Source organism: Lissotriton vulgaris, chromosome 4_1, assembly GCF_964263255.1.
Source record: "Lissotriton vulgaris chromosome 4_1, aLisVul1.2, whole genome shotgun sequence".
Classification (NCBI taxonomy): domain Eukaryota; kingdom Metazoa; phylum Chordata; class Amphibia; order Caudata; family Salamandridae; genus Lissotriton; species Lissotriton vulgaris.
In genome coordinates, this window is record NC_141691.1 from 1987911734 (window position 1) to 1987929806 (window position 18073).

The following is an 18073-nucleotide window of genomic DNA, read 5'->3' on the forward strand; positions in this document are numbered from 1 at the left end:
AAAACTGTCACTCTATATATGTAGATGACCAATTGTTGAAAGAGAATGAGTAAGGGACACCCTCAACAACAAACATTTCAAATAAAACAAAGTATTAAAATGTAATAGTGCCATTTACAATAAACCACAAATAGTGAATAGGGTGCTGTATAATTAACCTGGAAAAACATTAACAAGATTTTGACTAAAATGAGTGATTATAATTGATTGTCTTAGGCCATGGACTTTACCTGATCATAAAGTCCAAATTAGAATGTCAGGGCCACCTATGTAAAGTTGATTTTCAAGCCTTTAGAGCAGATCTGCAGAAGTGGTGGTGTGTGGCAAGAAAAAAATGTGGGGGAAAAAACTTACAGGAACAATTGCCTATTTGGGGCCATCTATAGATAACTTGGTATATGAATAAATACATCATTAACAGGTATAGACGAACAGATGAAGTATTTAAAATATTCAGATAGTTTACATAAGACTGTTGAGACAAATGTACTCTGCATAGTAATGGACCAGTACCCCTGCCCTGAGCAGTCTGGATCCAGAGTGCAGATTTTTGTGGTCATAGGTAAGCATGGATCAGGCATGTGCATCAGGACATAGGCCGGTCTCATGGATTGCTGTCTTCTTGGACCGGAAGGGCATCCAAAGACATCAGCAAAGTGCTATCCTCATAGTGGTGGCAGGTTACTGCCTTGACCAGGAGTTCAGCAGCACAAGCGCGGTGGTGTTAGTATAGCGTGTAGGGATCAGTAGGGGCGAATATGTCCTTTTTAGGTCGCGCCTGCTGGGAAGCGCATGCGCTGCTCTGCGAGCCATGCTGTATTGGAGTAAGTACTTTAAGCCCCGCCCACTCCGCACATATTGGTCACTTCCTTCGTAAATGTTGCCTTCCAATTCGTTTATAGGCTTGTTAGTCCCTCCTTAGTACCGCCTAGTCTTCATTCGTAACCTCCCACGAGGACTGGCCCTTTTACTTCAGTTGTTACACGGTACGTCTTCTTTAGGGTGTAAGCACCATTTTCTTTAATGAATTTACATTGCAGCAGGAGGGCAAGAGGGTCTCTCGTGCTGCACAGTTATGACCACCATTGCTTATATGTGCTCTTTACTTGCCGCAGGCTGAAGGGTTCCCAGAAGGGCACAAGTCCTAAAAAAAAAAATAAAAAAAAAAAAGTGGAGGGGACTAACCAGGTTAGGCAGTATGTAAGTGAAATCATGACGCGTGCCATCACAGCGCATGTTATTACCACTAGTGACATTGCACGGGACCTAACTGGAATTGACATCACAAGAAGGGACACCAAATATTAAGACCTCACACATATGTGTATTAAGGTATATCATGAGTACATTTAAGCGTATTATGAGATTTAACAAATTAATTTTGTGGTCGTGCCAAAAAAGTGGCGCAATTTAGATGCCTCAGAAATCTAGGTCTCAACCAAAATATCTTTTTTTTTAAACCCTGCAACAAGGAGAAGCATGGTAGTAAATCTGTTTGGCTTAATTTGTTGCAAAGTCTACATTTTAAAATATTTGATTGGGGTAAGGTATCTGCTATGAAGTTACCATTAAATTTCAGGGAATAGCAATAATGATGAGATAACTCTAGTGGTTAATTCACTTGCTAGAGATCTGTGTTTTGTAAAGCCCTGTGAGAAGTTGGCCTGATATGTAGTGTTTCCAATTCTGGAACCACTGGGTATCAGTCCAAACAAACCCCAAAGATGTCTGGTTGTAAGTCAACCTTGTTAGACAAGCTATCCTAGTGGTAGCATGGACTAAGCAGCCTTAAAGGCTTAACTTAAGAGGTCGTGTTAAGCGAGCTGTTTTACCACATACAATCCTGTAATCAAATGAAAGGACACCACACAAGTATATATTATAAAAATATATGTATTTATTTCTAAATTACTCCCCAATACTCTTTATGAGGAAAGGGGCACAAGCGTTAAATCAAAAGCACTGTTACACATATAAAGTTGCACAATTATGGATGAGGGCGGGTGGCCACTCAGACCATATATTAAAAAAGTGGTATAAGTAACACTTATCGAACAATGGTTAGGCCTAGGGCCTAGAGATTCGCTGGGAGCAGTCAGGACTAGCAATGATGAAGTCGGGGGTAGCCCACAGGAGACGGGTGCAGCACGGAAAGTGCGGCGCGCACCAATGCACTGTCAATGGTGCGTAAAAGTCAGTTAAAGTGAATTAAAAGATACTTCCGCTGAACCTAGGAACACAAAACTTTAGACACAGACCCTAGAGGTGTGTACCAGTGTATAGATACCGGCGTTGCAATGTTACCTCACCCACAGGCCGTGGGTGCACAGGGTCGAAGTGGCGTCGGGTTCTGTCACGCAGGTTCTTGGTGCTTGAAGCTGTTGCAGCTGCAGGCGCTGTGAAGCAGAAGTGTCCGGTGCGATCCAAGGGTGGATCGAAGTAGAAAAGTACCTGAAAGCAGAGGGGACAGAGTCTGGGTCACTCAGCAGTGACCAGGGTGGAACCAGGACGGAACCAGGCAATGTCGGGCGCAATCAGGCGGTTGTCGATAGGCTTCTCTCCGCTGTCACGTGGGCTCTGGGGCATCTGCGACGTCCAGGAGCAGGTCACGATCTGTCCCACGTAGGCTCTCGCCGTCAGCACCGTCGGCTTCAAGATTGCAGCAAACAACACTTGGCAAAAGCAATCCACGCGGAACCGGGAGATTGCTTATCACTCGAACCAGGAGGGTCAGAGTGGGTGCTCCTTTTCACAGGAGCTGGTGCAGATCTGGAGCAACCAGAAAAGCGAGTCGTATTTCAAGTTTCGTCGGCACAGGGGCCCCAAGCCAGCTGGCAAGTGACCGGGCCAACGCGTCGAGCGCACACAAGCAGAAGGGTCCCACGCAGCACTCGTCGAGTGTGGAGGGATGAGCTTTGGTGCAAGTGGAGCTCGGGGCTGGGGCTTCTCAAACCCCGGTGCACAGCTTCGAGGGTCACTCGTGGGCTGCACGGTCAGCGTCTCGTGGCCTTTTCAAGATGGCGTGCCCCACGCTTCCGGTCGCCTCCACGGGTCTCAGCTCTGCAGGGACTGTGGATCGGGCAGGTAGAAGGCAGGCAAGCTTGATCTCGTCGATCTCTGTCGCTCGAGTTCCGGCGGGAACTGCAACAAAGCAAGGGTCGAGGGCTGGATGGTGCCTGTTTGCACAGGGTGGTCACTCCTTGACCACAAGGGAGATTCTTCAGTCTTCTCACGTCGTGTAGAAAGTCGAAGGGTCCAGAATTCGTTTCTTATGTTTCTTCAGGATGATCTGAGTTGCATTGGCACTGCTCCCCCTCTTATTCCAATCTGAGGGGTGGATCTCCTGCTAGGTCCCTCCCCTATGGGTGGGACCAGGAAGGGGGGTGGTTACACCCCCTTTCCTTTGTCCAGGTCTCACTGGAGCTGGGGCTGGGCTGCCCCAGAACCAGTTTGACCGGATTATGCAAGGGGAAGCCTTGTGCTCCCCAGGCACTGTCTGGTTTCATTCAAACCTCCCTGCTACAATCCACTATCTCCTGTCTGGGGTGGTGTCACACCTCCCTGTGACAGGAAATCCTTTGTCCAGGCCTCCTCTGCTGAGTTTCGGTCAGCAGCAGGAGGTCAGACATGTGTCTGTGGCAGAAGCATCCATTTTGTGGATCTGAGGCTCTTTTAAAAATCAACCGCATTTTAGCAAAAGTAACATGTCGTCCCCTCTAGAGGGGTGGAATGCTACCCCCGTCGCCAGGACTGGCGAGGGGGTAGTATTCCAATTCGTATGACACCTTACACGACATGTTTTGATAAAGCCAAACCAAAGTTAACATATAACCGCGAGGATTATAATGCACTTAATAGTATATGGTTTGGCATTATCCCGGAACAGCTAAGGGAATTGGTCCCGACCGCTGCAGACAGGCTCAGCTCATGCTAGAGCACCATCTCACATTAAACCACGCACTCTGCCTCCAGGATTGATGAGGCCTTCCATAGGAGTGGCTTACAGGCTATATATGTGTCCAGATATAGGTTTAGATATAGGTATACTATATCTAAGCAAGGGGTGATTACACCCACTTGCCCCAGCTGAGTGATCAGCCAGTTGTGTCAATTTAGATAGCCAGCCAGGGGTGGCAAAAGATATGCTGCAGCCCCTGGAAGGCCTTGGATGCACCTATGCCCTGGGCACCTATAGTGCTCTGTACAGGGGCTGATAAGGTGACCCAAGCCAATGTAGTTATGCACCTAGGGTACATGGAATCCATTTTACAGAGAGAGCAGATAGCCTGGGGCCCTGATTAGCAGGGAACCAGGCCAACTAAGTCGAAAACCAGCTAAACACAGGGCAAAAAATCTGGGGTAACCATAGTCAGGTAGCCACCTTCCTACACAACCCCCCCCCCCAAACGAAAGGAGATAAGGCTATCCTTGGCCAGGTAAGCCTATATTGCCTGAGTGGCCATATAAGGAAGTACCTGCACTAGCATGGGTACCCCCTGTCTCATGGTCCACTAAGCAGTCCCTCACCCTAGGGGTATTAGAGGGTCTCCACCATAGGGAATCACTACCTTGGGTGTGTTTATGCAAAGTTAAAGGCTGGTTTGGATATGGAGTATTGAAGTGAGGCTCCACTAATTTTGGGCTCAACTTCCTCCAATTATCTTCCACCATGTGTGCCCTTCTCTCTTTAACTGAGTTGCACTGTGCTCTCAGGGTCAACCTCTGGCTACCTAAAGCTGGAGGCTGGGTCCCTCTGTTTGGTTTGCTGGAGGGACAGTTCAGGTTTGGACCCTTTGGGTCCCAGGTTTGGCTGTGCCCAACAGAATCCATCTGTGGGAGGTCCCTAACTACTTTTAAGGGGGCTCCCTCAGGAGTTTTTAAAGTTTTCACCTTACTAGGGCTACTAGTTTTGGTGCCCCTAATCTGTTGACGGGGGTGCTTTATTTGACAGGGGGCCCTCTGGGTCTCACTGTCCTTCTTGTCCTCTGCAGCCCTGGGCTGACTAAGGCAAGGTAGAGAGGGGCAGGTTACCTGCTCCAGACTGGATCCCACCTGAGAAGGGTCCACTGCCATCAGAGGCTCTGTCAGGCCAGGCCTAACAACCTCTGGGGCAGTTCCTTCATCAGGGGTAAGATCAGTTCCCTGAGGAGGCTGATCCTGTCCTACTGTCTGGTGAGGGGGAGATTTCTCTTCCTCCTCCATGCTCTGTTTGGGTGGAGTGATCCATCATTTCAGGCTTCACAACACACATATCTGTTTGAGTTTGGGCTGTGGCCATCACAGCCCCACCAACCTTTTCAGGAGGAGACTCAGTTTGGGTTTCTGCTGTTATCATAACAGCTTTGCTATTCTGTTTTGGAAGAGCTTCTGGTAAAGATGGGGCAGAGAGTTGCTCAGCCCTACCAACCCTTTCAGGAAGGACATCTTGAATTGGGGCTATAGCCAGTACAGCCCCACTAACCTTTCCATTGGAATTTACCATTCTAGAATGGATTTCCTGTTCAACCTCAGCCCAGGCTGAGATTTCCAAATCATTACCCAGTAGACAGTCTACAGGCAAGTTTGGTGACACTGCCACTCTCTTTGGGCCAATGACACCTCCCCAGCTGAGACTTACTACTGCCATGGGATGATTTGTTTGGATGCCATCAATGTTTGTTACCTGGTATGTGGCACCAGGTAAAAGTTGCTTAGAGGGGACTATACAGTCAGCCACCATGGTGATTCTAGCCCCTGTGTCTCTAAAAGCTTCAACTTTCAAACCATTGATGATGGGTTCTTGTCTATATTTGCTCAAGGTATTTGGGCAAACTGAGAAGTTGGCAAACCCCATGCCAGTCTCATAAACAAGATCATTTGGGGATGGGGACCTGGATAGGCCAGGGTCCCCTTGGGCTCCAAAAGTAAACCCACCCAGATTCCTGGGTGTGCTCCCACTTCCTGGGGGATTACTGCTGACAGTAACAGGAGGTGTTGGAGCTGGCTTTGGAGGTATGTTTTCTTTATTGCCATTCTTGGGACAACAGCTGTCTGTTTTGTAATGCCCAACCTGTTTACAGGCATGACAATAAGGCTTTTTCTCAGTTGATGAAGTGTCTTGGGACCCACCCCCCTTCTTGGAGTTTTGGGGCCCTGGGGAAGTGTTTTCTTTACTTTTATCCCCACCCTTATCTTGAGGCTTGATAGACTCCTTCTTCTGGTTATTGTCCTGATTCTTAGGCCTAATCCTGGTTCTGACCCATTTATCTGCCCTCTTTCCCAATTCTTGGGGAGAGGTCAAATCTGAGTCCACCAGGTGCTGGTGTAAGAGCTGGTTCTGACAATTACTTAGGATCTGCTCCCTCATAATCAAATTATACAATCCTGTGAAGTCATGTACTTTGCTGCCATTCAGCCAACCCTCCAGAGCCTTAGTTGCACCATCAACAAAATCAGTCCAGTCCTGAGTCTGTGTCTTCTGGGTGTCTCTGAACTTTAACCTGTACTGTTCAGTGGTTAAGCCAAACCCATCTATCAGAACACTCTTCAGGACTTTGTAATTGCTGGCATCCTCATGTCTGACAGTGAGGAGCCTATCTCTCCCTTTCTCTGAAAAGGAGTACCATAAGATCGCTGCCCACTGTTCCTCAGGAACCTGCTGTACCATGCAGGCTCTCTCCAGAGCAGTCATCCATTTGTGGATGTCATCCCCTTCCTGATAGGGGGGCACAATCTTTGTCAGGTTTCTACTATCATAGGACCTGGGTTTCTCTTTAGGAATTTTGCTGCCACCAGTGGCATCTAAGCCACACAATTTTCTTTCTCTTGCTAAAGCAAGTTTAGCTTGAGCCAAGGCTACCTCTTCCCTTTCTATTTGGAGTTGGACAGCCCTCATCCTGGCCCTATGCTCTTTTCTCTGGGAGGAAGTCATCCCTCTTTGAGATTCTCTTGAGGCACTAGAAAGATGAGAGTCCCCTGATAGAGACCTCACCCTCCTGTTGCCTGGGAGAATTTGGTTATGAGATCTGGAGTGGTGCTGGCCCTCTCCATTCTCATGTAGGTCCAAGTTGGCCTGGTTAAGCCTGGCAACCTGTACCTGGTTTCCCCTCTGATCCTGATCTTCAGGCTCTTCTAAATCTGAGCCTTCCTCTTCCTCTTCTTCTTCTGGAAGATTCTCATTCTCAGGGGAGTGTATCCCTTCACCTGATTCTAAGGGAGCCTGACTCACCTTATCTAAGTCATCCTTTTCTAGGATAGCTATTAGGGAAGGAATGATAGGGCCTCTGCCCTTTTTTAGCCCCCTGGCTGTGCACAAGGCACTCAGGTCTTTGTGGCTAAGGTTGTCATATCTGGATGTTGTCCCTATAGGATCAACTATTACAGGAGCAGAGCCTGAGGCTCTACCTGTATCAGACATGACTGCTAGTGAGGTGTAAGTGATGCACTTACCTACACTAAGTGGTTTCCTACTGCACCTTGCTAGTGAGTTGTAGTCAGGGTGTGCTAATCCCTTTAATCTACAACTACTAAGTTCAGTAGAACTTAATATGCTAAGCTTTTGATTTATATGTACCTAGAGGTACTTGATGTGATCTTTCAATTTGATAAAGGTTGCAATGGTAAAACAAACAGCAAGCTCAAATCCGCACCGCTGCACACCAATGTGAGAAGTTGGCCTGATATGTAGTGTTTCCAATTCTGGAACCACTGGGTATCAGTCCAAACAAACCCCAAAGATGTCAGGTTGTAAGTCAACCTTGTTAGACAAGCTATCCTAGTGGTAGCATGGACTAAGCAGCCTTAAAGGCTTAACTTAAGAGGTCGTGTTAAGCGAGCTGTTTTACCACATACAATCCTGTAATCAAATGAAAGGACACCACACAAGTATATATTATAAAAATATATGTATTTATTTCTAAATTACTCCCCAATACTCTTTATGAGGAAAGGGGCACAAGCGTTAAATCAAAAGCACTGTTACACATATAAAGTTGCACAATTATGGATGAGGGCGGGTGGCCACTCAGACCATATATTAAAAAAGTGGTATAAGTAACACTTATCGAACAATGGTTAGGCCTAGGGCCTAGAGATTCGCTGGGAGCAGTCAGGACTAGCAATGATGAAGTCGGGGGTAGCCCACAGGAGACGGGTGCAGCACGGAAAGTGCGGCGCGCACCAATGCACTGTCAATGGTGCGTAAAAGTCAGTTAAAGTGAATTAAAAGATACTTCCGCTGAACCTAGGAACACAAAACTTTAGACACAGACCCTAGAGGTGTGTACCAGTGTATAGATACCGGCGTTGCAATGTTACCTCACCCACAGGCCGTGGGTGCACAGGGTCGAAGTGGCGTCGGGTTCTGTCACGCAGGTTCTTGGTGCTTGAAGCTGTTGCAGCTGCAGGCGCTGTGAAGCAGAAGTGTCCGGTGCGATCCAAGGGTGGATCGGAGTAGAAAAGTACCTGAAAGCAGAGGGGACAGAGTCTGGGTCACTCAGCAGTGACCAGGGTGGAACCAGGACGGAACCAGGCAATGTCGGGCGCAATCAGGCGGTTGTCGATAGGCTTCTCTCCGCTGTCACGTGGGCTCTGGGGCATCTGCGACGTCCAGGAGCAGGTCACGATCTGTCCCACGTAGGCTCTCGCCGTCAGCACCGTCGGCTTCAAGATTGCAGCAAACAACACTTGGCAAAAGCAATCCACGCGGAACCGGGAGATTGCTTATCACTCGAACCAGGAGGGTCAGAGTGGGTGCTCCTTTTCACAGGAGCTGGTGCAGATCTGGAGCAACCAGAAAAGCGAGTCGTATTTCAAGTTTCGTCGGCACAGGGGCCCCAAGCCAGCTGGCAAGTGACCGGGCCAACGCGTCGAGCGCACACAAGCAGAAGGGTCCCACGCAGCACTCGTCGAGTGTGGAGGGATGAGCTTTGGTGCAAGTGGAGCTCGGGGCTGGGGCTTCTCAAACCCCGGTGCACAGCTTCGAGGGTCACTCGTGGGCTGCACGGTCAGCGTCTCGTGGCCTTTTCAAGATGGCGTGCCCCACGCTTCCGGTCGCCTCCACGGGTCTCAGCTCTGCAGGGACTGTGGATCGGGCAGGTAGAAGGCAGGCAAGCTTGATCTCGTCGATCTCTGTCGCTCGAGTTCCGGCGGGAACTGCAACAAAGCAAGGGTCGAGGGCTGGATGGTGCCTGTTTGCACAGGGTGGTCACTCCTTGACCACAAGGGAGATTCTTCAGTCTTCTCACGTCGTGTAGAAAGTCGAAGGGTCCAGAATTCGTTTCTTATGTTTCTTCAGGATGATCTGAGTTGCATTGGCACTGCTCCCCCTCTTATTCCAATCTGAGGGGTGGATCTCCTGCTAGGTCCCTCCCCTATGGGTGGGACCAGGAAGGGGGGTGGTTACACCCCCTTTCCTTTGTCCAGGTCTCACTGGAGCTGGGGCTGGGCTGCCCCAGAACCAGTTTGACCGGATTATGCAAGGGGAAGCCTTGTGCTCCCCAGGCACTGTCTGGTTTCATTCAAACCTCCCTGCTACAATCCACTATCTCCTGTCTGGGGTGGTGTCACACCTCCCTGTGACAGGAAATCCTTTGTCCAGGCCTCCTCTGCTGAGTTTCGGTCAGCAGCAGGAGGTCAGACATGTGTCTGTGGCAGAAGCATCCATTTTGTGGATCTGAGGCTCTTTTAAAAATCAACCGCATTTTAGCAAAAGTAACATGTCGTCCCCTCTAGAGGGGTGGAATGCTACCCCCGTCGCCAGGACTGGCGAGGGGGTAGTATTCCAATTCGTATGACACCTTACACGACATGTTTTGATAAAGCCAAACCAAAGTTAACATATAACCGCGAGGATTATAATGCACTTAATAGTATATGGTTTGGCATTATCCCGGAACAGCTAAGGGAATTGGTCCCGACCGCTGCAGACAGGCTCAGCTCATGCTAGAGCACCATCTCACATTAAACCACGCACTCTGCCTCCAGGATTGATGAGGCCTTCCATAGGAGTGGCTTACAGGCTATATATGTGTCCAGATATAGGTTTAGATATAGGTATACTATATCTAAGCAAGGGGTGATTACACCCACTTGCCCCAGCTGAGTGATCAGCCAGTTGTGTCAATTTAGATAGCCAGCCAGGGGTGGCAAAAGATATGCTGCAGCCCCTGGTAGGCCTTGGATGCACCTATGCCCTGGGCACCTATAGTGCTCTGTACAGGGGCTGATAAGGTGACCCAAGCCAATGTAGTTATGCACCTAGGGTACATGGAATCCATTTTACAGAGAGAGCAGATAGCCTGGGGCCCTGATTAGCAGGGAACCAGGCCAACTAAGTCGAAAACCAGCTAAACACAGGGCAAAAAATCAGGGGTAACCATAGTCAGGTAGCCACCTTCCTACAAGCCCCAAATTTGAATCAAAGTAGTAAAAGGTTAATGTGTCACCTGCAAAGCACATCACCTAAGAAGCAGATGACAGATTTGTATTTTATGTTGATAGTAAAGTGGGTTACTGCTTTAAACACAGAGATCCTTTGGTTATCTGCAGTTCATAAATTGTAATCCTTCTACAAGACAATAGTGCGGTATGAAGGATATGACACCTACACCTTGTAACCCTCACAGCCTCATGTAACTCATCTGGTACATTGATTTACACATGTACGGGATGTATTTTCAATCTATTATGTGTATGTTATGTAAAGTGCGCCGACACCCTGCATTTTTTCCTGTAGTTTTATATAGCCCGAACTTGCCCCAAACGTATCAGGTATCAGAGCGCTTTACATGAGTACAGTTGTGTTACACATTCATTCTTTTTTTGTTAAGCACAGGGAGATTAGGTAATTTGCCCAGAATCACAGGATGTTGTGTCCTAGCAGAGACTCGAACCTGGTTCCCAAGAGTTGAGCTTGACCGCCCTAGCCGTTAGGCTACATCCTCTCCCCAGCACTGGGTTGCAGCACCATAAAAGAAATAAAATAGTACTATTGAAATTGTAATTTGCATAAATACTGGGACAGACCAACACACCTGACGTTCTTACATCTATTATATACAGGGTGGTCTTCAAACTTCACGAAGCTGCCCTCCCTTTTTGCAAAAAAGAAAATAATTAATACTCCGGCCCCTGCTCATTTTTTTTTTACAGTTATTCTGCTAAATTGGCAGGGTTTAAATGTGTGTTAACATATTTAAACATTTAGTTAAGCTCTGTTAGATCTTTTTACACAAACTCCCAGTCAGCATATAAATGACAAAAGTTGTTAGTGATAGCCCATTACAAGGTAGCTTACTGCTGCTCATGTTTTTAGGTTTCGCCTATTATCATTCGCTTGCGAATGTAATAGGCGAAAATTCAAGTGCTCCATCGACTCGTCAAACCACTGCGGTTTTTCCACAGTGCATGTGAGTCACGTGACCACAAAAGCGGGTCACGTGACCACACAAGCACGCGCATCTCCCTAATCCGCCTGCCACACTTCTCCTCCCCTCGCTCGCATTCCCGCCCCCCCCCCACCAGGCTCTCCCGCCCCCATCCGGCTTCCCTCCGGCCATTTGCCAGCATATCAACACTCTTACAAACACTACAGTACGTGATGCACACAGAGTTTACTGTGCTTCACCCTTTTAGCCGGCGTTCATCAGCCTCGGTGGTAGCCCCGCAGTTGGTGGACTTTTATTTTTGTTTTCCCAGTATTATTAAACATTGGCAAGCAAGTATTATTTTTCTTTTTGCTGCAGTCATATCAAAACGTATTGATAGAGCCAAAAACAGATCGGGTAACACTAAAATGAAAGGCCTTTGCAAATGTTTGTCTTTGTTTCTGCAACCTAAGCACTGTAAAGCCTGAGAAAACACACGCACTCAAAGCACCTGAGACTTACACATTTTTCAGAGTCTTTCCCAATCATACTTCGAAGTGCTATCCACATTGAACGCTATGCAGCCACACAGCAGTCCAGTTGCTATGGCGGGGCCCTCATGCAGACGCAATACGTTAGTAAAATAATCGGCTTATACTGAGCTGACCCTCCAGATACGGGTCCTGTCAAAACGAAGGCTCGAGCTGCATTGCCGTCGGCCCCTATGTTATTGCAAGTATGTATCGGGTTTAAGTCAGGGCTGGGAGGTGGGCCACTGAGGGACGTGATTAGGACATTAGAGGCACCCTCTCCAGGCAGGGTCACATCATAATCACGCACTGACCTCAAACGGATTTTAAAACCAGGGAGCTGAACTCTTAAAAAAAAAAAAAAAGGTAGCCTCAGAGTTTGTTTTCAAAATTACTCATCATTCCATTTTTTACGTCTCAACGTGTCAGCCTCTATTTAACATTGTATTAGCATCTCTAAGAAATTACAGCTGTATTAACAATCACTGGCGTTGCCAATAGGTTTCGCATTTGGAAAGTTGGAGCTATTGGTTTTGTAAATGACATTTTATATTTATATATGGTTATTGACAATGCCAATAACGATATACAAATATAGAATGTCATTTACAAAACCAATAGCTCCAACTTTCCAAATGCGAAACCTATTGGCAACGCCAGTGCTTGTTAACACTTAAAACAAAACATGATGCTTTTCGTGCCCAGAGACTGGTGCCCCCGCCCTCCCCCTCCCCAGAGATCACTTAAGACCCCCCCCTGGGGGGCCCGCCCCCCCCAGTTTGAAGACCACTGATAAACATGGACTGAACAAAGGAAAAAGCTTGCCTCTCTTGTACTTGTGAAGTGATAACACACGGTGTGCCTTTGTTAACCCTCCATGGCATTTACATTGAAGCGTGAGGTTTCAGGCCAACTGCAATCAGGATATTCAAACAAAAGGAGGCCTGTTGGCCCCTTAACTTTGGCACAGCTGGAGGTGAAAAAAAGCTCCTGTCTGCACGTTGTTGCTGGGAATCGAAACCAGACAAAGTGCAGGCACTGCGGAAGACGTTTGTGTCTGAAAATTACACCGGGACAAGTTCAGCATATTTCTGTGGGGCCCTACTTCTTGGCAGGGGGGACGGCGTCCACCCCGTGAAAAGAGTGGGTGGACGCTGTGTACCCTGGTTACCGGCCAATTCATTTGCCAGTGCTACATCTCTGCAGCACATGCTTCATGGATGCGGGACGCTGCGCTTCAAGCACAGCTAGTAAAAGTTAATTTACTGTCTCACAGGCTGTAGTTCATTCCCTGTCCCACAGCAGTCGAACTAGTCGTGAGTACTGTGGATGGCCGACCAAGCTGCACGTACGCCTACAGTGAGGGTGGCAGCAAACTGTAAACACATGCATACATCTCTGCCGTCCGCTCAGCAATGTACTTTTAGGCATATCGCGACAGATATGCAGGTGAGCTGAACGGGGACAGTAATCTAAAGCAGAACAGCTCAGCCCTGGGCCGTTTATAGCAGGGGCATGCAAGGCAAGGGGGACCGTGCACATCACCGCTTCTGAGCGGGCAAGATGGCCAAATGCAATTTTTTAGGGCGTCATTTGGTAATTAAGTAAGGACCTGTGGGGTCCTTTTAAAATCAGGCACTTGTGTCTGAGAAGTGGGGGGGGGGGGGGGGGGGCGTCAAAGGGGAGGGCGTAGAGAAGAAACAGTACCTCAGTCCAGCCTGTGCGCCCCTACAATCGAGGACTTGGATGACTTCCAGGAGGATCACCTCTTACGATAAACATACACACACTTACCAGTCAATGTAAACAGGGTCGGGTTATAGTGATAATGCTAAATCAGGCCTAAATTAATCCCTTTTGGACCTCAAAGGGACAGCCCTGTGCGGAGGGAATCTCCGAGTTCCAGGCCAGCCACGGAGTATTTCAGAAATAAAATACTGGTCATGCACAAATAATTTAGTCATCCAAGCTCTCAACCATCGAAGGGTTCATGAATCTTCAGAAGTATACATGCCATGGGTTTTGGAGGCAAATAACTAAACAGACCAACTTTATTGGGACTTGTTCACGGATATCAAATTGGTCATAAAAGTATGTTCATTGCTGGAATACAGGTTTTTATTACGCCTGCCAGGAATTCACAGAGGGTTCAAGGCAATCATATCCAACAAGCATTTGCAATGCAATTGGTCTCGCATTTTAGAAACTTTGACCTATTTGTTTTGCAAATGACAGTGCCTTTTATTTATGTGTTTTTTTTTAAAACAAATAAAAGGCATGATCATTTACAATGCGAATAGCTCGAAATCTTGCAATTTCGAGACCTATTGCATTGCAAATGCTTAACTTGTGTCTCTAGAGTGAGGCCCACAGGATGACTGACTTTTAAAGTTCAGCACCTGTGTACTCAAGTCGCCCTTGGCCTACATCAGTTAGATGGGAGTGGGGACTCCGCACTGGTTGTATGTGTGCCTGTGAAGGGTAGGCATAGAGCAGTGCTGTGCAGGGCGTGCATGGTGAGTAAGAGACAGAGTGCATGATTCAATGAGAACCCCTAATAACGTACATCTCTGCAGCGTACTCTCGCTGTGCGCCCATGGCTTACACTGATCACCAGTGCACCACAAGTCTATGATATCCTAGTAGTTGCATTTATATAGCGCTTCATACCCCTGATAAGGCGCTGAAACAGATTTACCGACAGGTATCACAATACATTGGTGCGCTTCGAGGGAAGAGTTTGAGCCTTTCACATGCCCGACTTGAGAAGTGCTTTGTGTGTGAAAACACAGTCTAGCTCAGCTGTGCACCCCATGACGGGTGCAAAAAAAATATATAGATCAGATTATTATAATTGATATATATTCATAAACAACAAATGGGCCCTGTCTTTTGTCGCACCTCTGGCCAGTGTTGGCTTCCTGTGACTTATTATAAGAAGGGGCTTAAAAACCCCGGGCTGCAAAGTGACGACGTCCCTTTAAAACGGTAAAACCGAGAGGCAGGGCCTCTGTGGACCCCAGGGATGAACAAACACTGAACATGGCAAAGATTCACTCCAGGGCTGCAAGATCTGCAGATCAGGAAAACACCCTGCGCCAATTTTACTATCTAAAACCACACCGATGAGACTATGGAAAATACATTTCACGTTGGTGAAACCGCCTGCCAACGATTTGTTGAATAAAAAACACATACAGTATCAGTCATTAAATAAATACTTAATTTATATTCTTACGTTATATGTCACAATAAACACACAAATGTTTTTAAAAGGAAAGTTGTAGCTCTTCTTTTCGTGTCAAAATACGGACGACCGGATCCTTATATTGGACGGCCTTTATGCAGCTCGGTAATAGAAAGATTAATTAGTGGTTAAAATGCTGATAAATATCGCAAACAAAATATGGAACGCTTCACGAATTTGCGTGTCATCCTTGCGCAGGGGCCATGCTAATCTTCTCTGTATCGTTCCAATTTTAGTATATGTGCTGCCGAAGCGAGCACAGTTCAACAAGTGTACACAGCGGTATATAAAGTCTTATTTTAAAATAATTATTCACTAAGGGTGCCTTATTTCTAAACACAAACTGTAAATATTACACTTGTAGTACCTTCCGATCAGCTTTAATTTATGCTTCTTCCCCCAAAAAGAATGTGAACGTGGGGGAAAAAAAACCTGCATTACATAAATTACAGCGCCGGTGCATTGTGGGTATGCAAATAAAAAAATACGTCACCACCCAGGCTGGTTGGACTGTACAGCTGGCAAAACTCGTGGAACTGCAAGACTTAGAAAATAAATATGAAGGCCGAGAACAATGTTAATGTGGCATATCTAGCAGCTACAACTATTTAGGAAATACAATGGTTTGAAACTCTACCCCCGTGTCATGACGGAGCAAGGACACCGAGGGCACCCGCTTCCGTCAGGAAACAACTCGGAAGCGCGTCACGTGAGGGGACAGGAACCAGCAACACAATCTGCTTTAAATCCAAGCATGCGGAGTACTGCTGGGGAAACATCCAAAAGTGACGCAGGGACACGCAGGACACAGGGCCACGTGCAAGGCACGTAAAAAGAACGTCCAGGACTGTAAAGTAATAATGCACAGCCAGCCACACACCAGAGCTGCAACCTCTCAGAAAAATATACCGGCCATTTGTGCACATTTAGTGATTCCATAAACATCCGAGTACTGGCAGGTGATAATTTATGTCAAATTGTCAAGATTCTTTTGTTCTATGACATTGACGCCTCTGTTTGTCCTAATAATCATCATGAAAGTATTTAAACCGCTCTCAAATACGCTTTAGCTGTTTTCTTGTGTGTTTGATGTTCAAGGTAGTTTTTCACCAGGATGTCTGTTATTTTAATGCGCCCACCAGTACAAAAATTTGCAAAATAACTTAAAACTGGTATTTTAGACCCTTTATCTGTACAAATATACAGCAGCAAATTTAAGAAAGCACATTAAAATATGTTCTACGGCTGTGTTGAGGAAAAGTAACGTTACAAACAATTTCCTGTACAATCCTATTTATGTAGTGCATCCAGCCCTTTGCATACGCTTCAAACACAAACAAATGGGCTGTATTTTACTCTGGGAAAGCTGGCAACCCTATTCTAGGTTTATATTTTAGCAGGGAAAAATATGTTTGCATTTAACCATATTTTATCCAGCAGCTTAATTTGGTGCCGTCAGTATAGACAGCTCTGTACCAGCTTCACACTCCTTCACATAAAATGATAATTGCGGTTGGCATATGCGTGACTATGAGCAGTCCAGGCTGATAAAAAAAAGCCAGCCATGTGGCAACCTTCTTCACATCAATCAGCATTTGTAAAGAGCAACACTGTCACCTCTAGGGGCATCTGGGCGCGGATCTCCATCGAAGAGCCAGGTCTTGAGTCGCTTTATGAAGTCCGCCAGCGAAGAGGCTGTATGGAGCTGGAGGGGGAAGGTTGTTCCAGCACTTTCAATCGATGTAGGAGAAGGAGCGGCCCCCGCTGTGACTGACGGATGGGGGGTGTGTGCGTGAGGGAGAGTGAAGAGGAGCATAGGTGTTTAGAGGTTTGGTGGAAAGTCAGTCGATGTAGGGAGGTCCTAGGTTGTGGAGGAAAGTGTAGGCGTGTGTGAGGATCTTGAACTAGCATCTCTTCTGGATGGGGAGTCAGTGGAGGTCTCTCAAGTGGGGGGCGATGTGGGTTCATTAGGGGAGGTCTAGGATGAGTCTGCTGCGTTCTGTATGGTCTGGAGTCTTTTGAGGAGCTGGGTGGAGATGCGGGCATAGAGGGTGTTGCTGTAGTCGAGACAGCTGGTAGCGAGGGCCTGAGTGACTGTCTTTCTGGTGTTGGTTGAGATCCGTCTGAAGATTCTGCAGAGCAAGCAAAGTTTGTAGAAGCAGGAGGAGGCGACTGCGTTGACTTGTCGTTTCATGGTCAGTTGGCAGTCAAGGAGGATGCTGAGATTGCATGCATGCATGCATGCATGCATGGTCGGTCGTTGTGAGTTGGATTTCTGTAGGCCACCAGCTGTGGTCCCATGCAGAGGCGCTCTTCTCAAAGATCAGTACTTCAGTTCTGTCAGGGTTAAGTTGGAGGCAGTTGTCTCATCCATTTGTCATGGCGTTGCAGAAGTTGGTTTTGGCCTGGGGGTGGGGGGTCCCCGGCGAGCGAGAGGATAAGTTGAGTGTTGTCGGAGTAGGAGATTATGTTGAGTCTGTGGATCTGGCAACGTCTGCAAGGGGGTGGGGGGGGGGGGGTCATGTAGATGTTGAACAGGGTGAGGCTGAGGGATGATCTTTGTGGTACGCTGCATTGAATGTCTTTGGGGCAGAGGTGAAGGGAGGCAGTCGGATGCTGTGTGTGTCCTGTAAGGAAAGAGGTGATCCACTTGAGGGTATCTTGCTCTATGCCGGTGTTGTAGAGTCTGTTGATGAGGTGTTGTGGGAGATGGGGGTCGAACACCATGGAGAGTTCGAGGAGGATCAGGGTCACAGTTTCTTCACGGTCAAGGAGTGTTGTGATGTCATCTGTGGCAGCAATCAGTGCTGTCTCAGTTCTGAGCTTGGCACAGAATACTGATTGAAAGGCGTACAGTAGGTGTGTTATGCCCTGCATAGTTGTTCTATTTTCCACACTTCATCCTTTCTTCCTGCTGCTCAGCCAGTGTGCATGTTTACCATAGAATGTTG

At 47.3% G+C, this 18073-nt stretch overlaps 1 protein-coding gene and 1 non-coding gene across 2 annotated transcripts in view; both read right to left on the bottom strand.

Annotated features, from left to right (window-relative positions):
* LOC147724795 (protein brambleberry-like) overlaps positions 1-18073 on the bottom strand; it is a 244234-nt gene that overhangs the window by 141346 nt on the left and 84815 nt on the right. The window lies entirely within an intron of this gene.
* Positions 15276-15382, bottom strand: LOC147724796 (U6 spliceosomal RNA). The gene has a single exon (XR_015295319.1). It is a non-coding gene; the product is annotated as a U6 spliceosomal RNA (small nuclear RNA).